At 39.1% G+C, this 8,209-nt stretch overlaps 1 pseudogene; it reads left to right on the top strand.

Moving 5' to 3' along the window:
- LOC102869253 overlaps positions 1 to 6,326 on the top strand; it is a 9,304-nt pseudogene extending 2,978 nt beyond the window's left edge.
- The last annotated feature ends 1,883 nt before the right edge of the window (positions 6,327 to 8,209 follow it).

Genomic DNA, 8,209 nt, shown 5'->3' with positions numbered 1-8,209 from the left:
AAAAGTTGCAAATAGAGATACCATTTGACCCAGCAATTCCACTACTGGGAATATACCCCAAAGAGACCATAACCAACATCCAAGCAGATATATGCACACCCATGTTTATTGCAGCTTTGCTCATAACAGCAAGAAGTTGGAAACAACTTAAGTGCCCATCAACAAACGAATGGATAGAGAACCTGTGATATAGTCACACAATTGAATACTACGCTGCTATGAAGCATGCATATAGTTGATACCAAAGCCATGTAGACACACCACCAAAATAGAAAACTACAGGCCAGTATCTCTTAGGAACATTGATGCAAGGATTTTTAATACTAGCTTATATGCATGGGGATAGTAAATGTATGCACGATTAAACATAGGGATATGTAAGAGTAATACATTAATGTATATATATAATATGAATGGGGATATACAATATATGCACAATATACATAGGGACATGTAAGATTAATAAATTAATGTATATATATATAATATGAATGGGGATACATATAACAAAGAACTTCCTGCATAATCCCCACAAACTAGACTCCCACCAACTCATCACTCAATTATACTATTATCAAAATTGTTCAACATGATACCACTCACTATATAATCTGACCCAACATTTAACCATACCATTAATATCAACTCAATCAATACCTCCATTAATACTCCCCCAAAAACTACCTTACTAGACCCCCACGCCTCAGGATACTCTTCAGTAGCCTTTGCAGTAGTGTACCCAAATACCACCAACATACCACCCAAATAAACTAAAAACACTATAAGACCTAAAAAAGACCCGCCAGAACTAATAATCAATCCACATCCTACTCCACCACTTAAAATTAAACCTAAACCCCCCAAAATAGGAGAAAGCTTAGAAGAAACCCCAACTATTCCTAAAACAAATATTGCACTTAACAAAAAAACAGTATAAGTCATTATTATTCCTACATGGCTTAATACCATGACCAATGACATGAAAAATCACTGTTGTTATTCAACTATAAGAACCTAATGACCAACATTCGCAAAACCCACCCACTCCTGAAAATCATCAACGATTCATTCATCGACCTCCCAACTCCATCCAATATTTCCTCATGATGAAACTTCGGTTCACTCCTTGGATTATGCTTAATAATCCAAATTCTAACAGGACTATTTTTAGCAATACATTACACCTCAGACACTTTAACAGCTTTCTCATCAGTCACTCACATCTGTCGAGATGTAAATTATGGCTGATTAATCCGATATCTTCACGCAAACGGAGCTTCACTATTCTTCATCTGCCTATTTATCCATGTGGGACGAGGACTCTATTACGGATCATATCTATTCCCAGAGACATGAAATATTGGAGTAATCCTACTGTTCGTCACTATAGCTACAGCTTTCATAGGCTACGTCTTACCATGAGGACAAATATCATTCTGAGGCGCTACAGTCATCACTAATCTATTATCAGCAATTCCATATATCGGTACTACCCTTGTTGAATGAATTTGAGGGGGCTTTTCCGTAGATAAAGCTACTCTGACCCGTTTCTTTGCCTTCCACTTTATTTTACCTTTCGTAATTGCAGCCCTAGCAATAGTCCATTTGTTCTTCTTACACGAAACAGGATCCAACAACCCTACAGGTCTAATTTCTGACTCTGATAAAATTCCATTTCACCCCTATTACTCTATCAAAGACTTCCTAGGCGTTATTTTAGTTCTCCTTCTACTTCTCTCATTAGTTCTTTTCTCACCCGACTTACTTGGCGACCCTGACAACTATACACCAGCTAACCCTCTCAATACTCCTCCCCATATCAAGCCAGAATGATATTTCCTATTCGCTTACGCTATCCTTCGATCTATCCCTAATAAACTTGGAGGAGTCCTAGCCTTAATTCTATCTATTCTTATCTTTATCATCTTTCCACTTCTCCATACCTCTAAACAACGAAGCCTCATATTCTGTCCAATCAGCCAGTTCCTATTTTGAGTATTAGTAGCAGACCTATTCACACTTACTTGAATTGGAGGACAACCAGTAGAACACCCCTACATCATCATCGGCCAGCTAGCATCAATCTTATACTTTACATTAATCCTCGTAATTATACCTATTGCTGGCCTAATTGAAAACCATATGCTAAAATGATAGTTAAAATCAAGTCCTAATAGTATAACAATTACTGTGGTCTTGTAAACCACCAATGGAAATTAATTTCCTTAGGACATCAGAAAGAAGACTCATACATCTCACCTCCAGCACCCAAAGCTGGCATTCTAATTAAACTACTTCCTGCTTATTTACACGCTATGTATATGCATATATTGTATATCCCCATTCATATTATATATATACATTAATTTATTAATCTTACATGTCCCTATGTATATCGTGCATATAAAATCCTGGACAATAGAACCCATTGAAAATAATTCACCATGACCAAGTGGGGTTAATAACAGGTATGCAAGGATGGTTCAACATAATGAGAAACAATATAATTCATCACATTAACAAAGCAAGAAAAATAGTCAATGTAATTCATCACCTTAACAAAACTAGAGCAAGAACCACATGATTCTATCAATTGATGCAGAAAAAGCCTCTGACAATATCCAACACCCTTCCTTATTATTGTTGTTGTTGTTGTTGTTATGTGCCATCGCGTCGCCTGCGACTCATAGCAACCCTATGGACAACAGCCCTAAACTGCGCTCTGTCCTGTGCCAATCGCACTGTCTCTGACACTCCCATCCCAATTATCCCAGTCACTGAATCAATCCACCTCATAGAGGGCCTTCCTCTCCTGCACTGTCCCTCCACCCTCCCAAGCATGATGTCCCTCTCTAAGGACCGGTCTCTCCTGAGAATTAGAGGGGAATTTCTTCAACATAGTAAAAAGTATATACACAAACGCAAGAGCCAACATTGTTCTCAATGGAGAGATTAAAAGCATTCCCCTTCAGAAAAGGAACTAGGGAAGTATGTCCACTATCATCTCTCCTATCAAAATTGTATTGAAAGTCTTAGCAATATCAATAAGGCAAGAGAACGAAATAAGATGTATCCAAATTGGCAAAGAGGAGGTAAAATTATCTCTCTATGCAAATGATATAATAGTATACTTAGAAAACCCTACTCAGCAAGAAAATTACTGGACATAGTTGACCAATTCAGCAAAGTGGCAAGATACACAATCAACATACAAATTTCAGTTGGATTTCTCTACAGTGACAAAAAGAATACAGAGCTGGAGCTAAGAAAAACAATATCTTTCACAACAGCTAATAACAAGATTAAATATTTGAGAGTAAATGTAACCGGAAGCACAAAGGATCTACTCAAAGAAAATTACAAGAAACAAAAAGAGACCTGGAGAAATGGAAGAATGTCCCTTGCTCATGGATAGAAAGACTCAATATTGTGAAAATGACAATTCTACCAAAGGCAATTTACACGTTCAATGCAATCCCAATATAAATACCAATTCCATCCTTCAACGAGATGGAAAATGCAATCTCCAATTTCATTTGGAATGGAAAGAGGCCCTGAATAATCAAAGCACTCCTTAAAAAGAGAGACAAGGCAAGAAGCATCTCACTCCCTGATTTCAAATCCTACTACACTGACATAGAGGGAAAGACAGTGTGGTCCTGGTACAATGACAGACACATAGATCAATGGAATCGAATTGAGAATCCAGAGATCAACCCATCTATCTATGGTCAACTGATTTTTGACAAGGATATGAAATCAGTTAAGTGGGGAAATGACAGCCTTTTCAACAAATGGTGCTGGCAAAATTGGAAAACTATCTGTAGGAAACTCAAGCAAGATCCACACCTCACTCCGGACACAAAAACCACCTCCAAGTGGATCATGGACCTAGGACTAAAACCAAGGACTATACATTTCATTAAAGAAAAGCTTCGAAGAAATCTAGAAGTCCTAATCCACAACATAAACCGTCTTCTAAGCGACCTGAAAAAAATCTACAACCAAGAGAGGATAAAATAGATGAATGGAACCTACTAAGAATCAAATCCCTATGCACAGAAACTTCTCCAACAGGGTAAAAAGGGAAGCCACAGCCTGGGGAAAAAATTTTGGTAATGACATGTCAGACAAGGGACTTATATCTAGGAATTATGAAATACTAGAGCAGCACAACAAGATGAAGGTAAATAACCCAATTGAAAAATGGGCACAGGATACTGACACTTCACCAAAGAAGACATATTCAAATGGCACACAAATTTTAAAAAAAAGTTTAAAATCCCTAGCTCTAAGAGAGATGCAAAACAAAACAACTATAAGATATAATCTCACCCCAGAAAGAACAGAAAAAGTTAACACAAGAGCAAACATCAAATACTGGCAAGACTGTGGATAAATTGGAACCCTTATTCACTGTTGGTGGGAGTGTAAAATGGTGCAACCACTGTGGAAGGCTGCATGGTGCTTTCTCAAAAAGTTGGAAATAGAAATACTATTTGACCTAGCAATTCCACTACTGGGAATATACCCTAAGGAAACCATAATGCCACCTAAGCAGATATATGCACATCCATGTTTTTGTGGCTTTGTTCACAATAGCAAAGAGTTGGAAACAATCCAAGCACCCATCAACAAATGAATGGATGGAGAAGCTCTGGTATATTCACACAATGGGGACCAGAAAAGACAGGGTAATAGTGAGCATAGTCCAATGAATTTTTTTCTTTTTTAAAACAATGAAACAGTCTTATTAATATCTGGGTTTCTAACTTGGGAATGGGGCACAGTATCTGGCTTCTTCATTCTGAACAAGGGCATTGAGATAAAGAGGGAAGGGGACCCCACTTTTAACATTTTACTGGTGGTCCTGGTTGAAGCTGCATGCCTTCTTGTTCAGTTAGAAGATATTTTCCTGACGTTTACTGCCCTCTGAACTGCAAAGTATTTACCAAGGTGGGTTCAATGGGGATGGTTTGCTGAACCCTAATACTCCATCTTCCTTTGTTTCTTTAGTTGGCAGTTCTATTTCCCTTTTGTCTCTGGAACTGAGTTCAGGGTTCAGGTCAGGAACAAGACTCAGTATTAAAGTTACCTATAGGAAAGGGAACAAACCTAGACAGAACAAACTTGTGAGTTATAATGAGAAGGCCTTTGTGGGTGTTACTTAAAGATGTACTGGGGAAAGAGGTACAGGAAAGTGGCGTAGATAAAATTCCCTGTAGACACTCAGTGGCTCTCCCAGTGAACTGATGGCTCTCCCCAGGGGTCAGGCATCATTCCCAGGAGCTGGGTGGCTCTCCCCAGAGGGCTGGGTGGCAAACCACGGGGCCAGACAGCTGTCCATGGGGGCCAGGTGGCACATACTGAGGGCCAGGCAACACACTCCCCAACCCTGCCCCCCGGCCAAGGTCAACACCCTGCACCCCACTGAAGGCCAGGGACAGCACCCCTGGTTCCAGCAATGCCACCACTTCCTTCCCTCCACTAAGTGGTCCAACTGCAACTCGAAGTAGGCATCACTATCCTCACCCTCTAAAAATGGAGAAGGGGCTTTGAGAGTGGTGGACAGACCCGCTGTTGAAACTGTTGTCAGCAATAGTCAAAAAAATCAAGATTGAGGAGATCTCCTGACCAGGATCTGTTATTGTTGTTGTTAAACGTCATCGAGTCATAGACAACCCATAGCGACCCTGTGAACGAAAGACCTGAACACTTTGCATAACTTTCATCATTTCTCTAAGTACACAGAATTTCTGTAGGCAAGCTATTTCAGAAGTGGATGCCACTCCTGCTTCTAAGCTTGTTTTAATCTGGGAGCTCCACCAAACACTGTCCACCATGGGTAACCATTATCACATTTGTCACATCAGTGTAATAGTGTTCAGCATCACAGCAACCATGAGTTGCGTCTGTACAGTCAATTAAAAGACCAGTGATAAGCCACTTAGAAGAATGTTTGACCAAAAACAATTAAAACCAGGCCTGAGAGCCGCAGATTAAAATCACCCACCTTTGTTTGATAGCCTAACTTTGTTTCCATTAGGCCCACAGGGCTGTCTCTGGTCAAAGCAATTCTATAAACAACAGATCTAGTCCTTGCCCTATCCTACACCATCCTCACAATCTGAGGCAAGATCCGAGATGATCTTCCGTATTTAGTCCTTCACCTTTTGCGGCTCCAGTGTCATGGCTGCCCACCTCTCCAACTGTCCCCTCCTGTACTGGAGGTTTATGGCTGCTCGCATCGGCCACTACTGGGGGTTCTGTCGCACTGGCCATGGTGCCTGGTGTCTGCTGCCCAGTCCAGACTGGGGAACCCATGAGCTCCAGCCATGACAGTCCCAGGAGTCACAGTGGCACAGGCCTGGCGGTGGGTGGAGGGCTGAAGTGGGACTCACCCATGTTTTTTCAAGAATCTTTTTCCTTTTGATGTTGAGCCTCAATCCATATTGAATATCAGTAGTAAAGTGTTTGGCTATTTAGGGATGTACAAACTGTGGGCTGTTGAGGGCCATGGTGGCCTATTTCAATGTGGCTTGTCGCGCCTCCAGCTCCTCATGCTGCTTCTCCCACCACCACCATCTTTGTTCCCTTTATTTATTATTTTAAAAGAGCTATTCTTTTTAAAATAAACATCTAAAATATTTATAAATAAAACCATATAGCATCTGCTATTTTCTAAAAAGTCATGTTGTATAGATAAATGAATGGGACAGAACCTTCCCTGAGTCAATAATTGGCATAGCGGTTGAGAGAACAATAGATGAGGTACATTATGTGCTCTCTCACTGGTTCCCTAGTGGTAAAGAGCTGTACGGCCAACCAGGTGCAGCTTCTTACCACTAGGTCACCAAAGCTCCTTGAAAGAAAGGCATGCAGTTCAAATCTACCAAGTGCTTCATAGAAGAAAAACAGACAATCTCCTCCCCTTTAATTTACTGCTTTTAAAGATACACTTCTGGAAGCAGGGGTGTCATACACTTCCTAAACAACATGCCTCCGGAAACTCTATTGAACGTTGATAAATGTCAATAGTTGTAGAGGGGCTTCAGGTCTTTTGTTCATAGGGTCACTGAGTCATGCTCAACTCAAAGGCAATGGATAACAACAACAAATATCTACTGGAGGGGCAGCTATGAGTTGGTTCTGACTCAATGGCACACAACAACAGTTGTGTATGTTCAAAATATTCTAATAAGGTATTAAAAAGAAGAATGTTTCTATAGTTAAATAAATCTTGCTCTGAAGAATGGACAAATGGTAAAATCTGTATTAATTTTTTATCCCAGTATTATATAAATAGCATTTCATACTATGTTTTATATCATTTGTTACTGTTACCATTGTATTCTAACTGAAATAATTGATATAATGACTACTTTGTTAGTGGATTGTTTTTTCAGAATTTATGATATAGAATTTTAATCTTAACACTAAAATACCTTTTGCTAATACTAAAATGCTTTTCTTATGACTATTTACCACCCCCCCCAACTCCTATGAACTGGAATAAATTTGTTAGAAGGGTTTTGAGTATTCTCCATGTTCCTTTTATTGAAGAATGTTCCTTTCAGTTTATTTTTCTACCTTCTGCTTACAGAGTGCATCCAGATTAAATTGTAAACATTGAATGTCCGTATTAGTTACCAGCAGTTACTAGATATTAAGCATATGAAACATACCGTAATAAGTACTACAAAAAGAAATACTAGAAGTAGGCAACTTTAAAAAAAATAATTTATTATTTAAAAAAACTTAAAAATTGAAAGCTTTTAGTGAGAAATTACATTATGTATACAGATGAGTTGTGGGAGGATATCAAGAGTATCATCCAGGAAGAGAGCAAAAGGTCATTACAAAGACAGAGGAGGAAGAAAAGACCAAAATGGATGTCAGAAGAGACTCTAAATATTGCAGTGGAGCACTGAGAAGCAAAACAGAAGAATTCAAGATAGTAAAGAGCTGAACAGAAGATTTCAAAAGGCAGCATGGGAAAACAAAGTAAAATATTACAATGGAATATGCAAGGAGCTGGAGTCAGAAAATCAAAAAGGCTGAGCTCACTTAGCATTTCTTCAGCTCAAGGAACTGAAGAACAAATTCAAACCTCGAGTTGCTATGATTAAGGATGCTTTCGGCAGAATATTAAATGATCCAGAAAGTAGTAAAAAAAGATGGAAAGAGTATACAGAGTTACTGTATCGAA

The sequence above is a fragment of the Elephantulus edwardii genome, unplaced genomic scaffold (genome assembly GCF_000299155.1).
Source record: "Elephantulus edwardii isolate Elephantulus edwardi_28Jun2011 unplaced genomic scaffold, EleEdw1.0 scaffold00018, whole genome shotgun sequence".
Lineage (NCBI taxonomy): Eukaryota > Metazoa > Chordata > Mammalia > Macroscelidea > Macroscelididae > Elephantulus > Elephantulus edwardii.
Note: the sequence above shows the minus strand (reverse complement) of the source record. Positions and strands in the feature narration are given on the sequence as shown.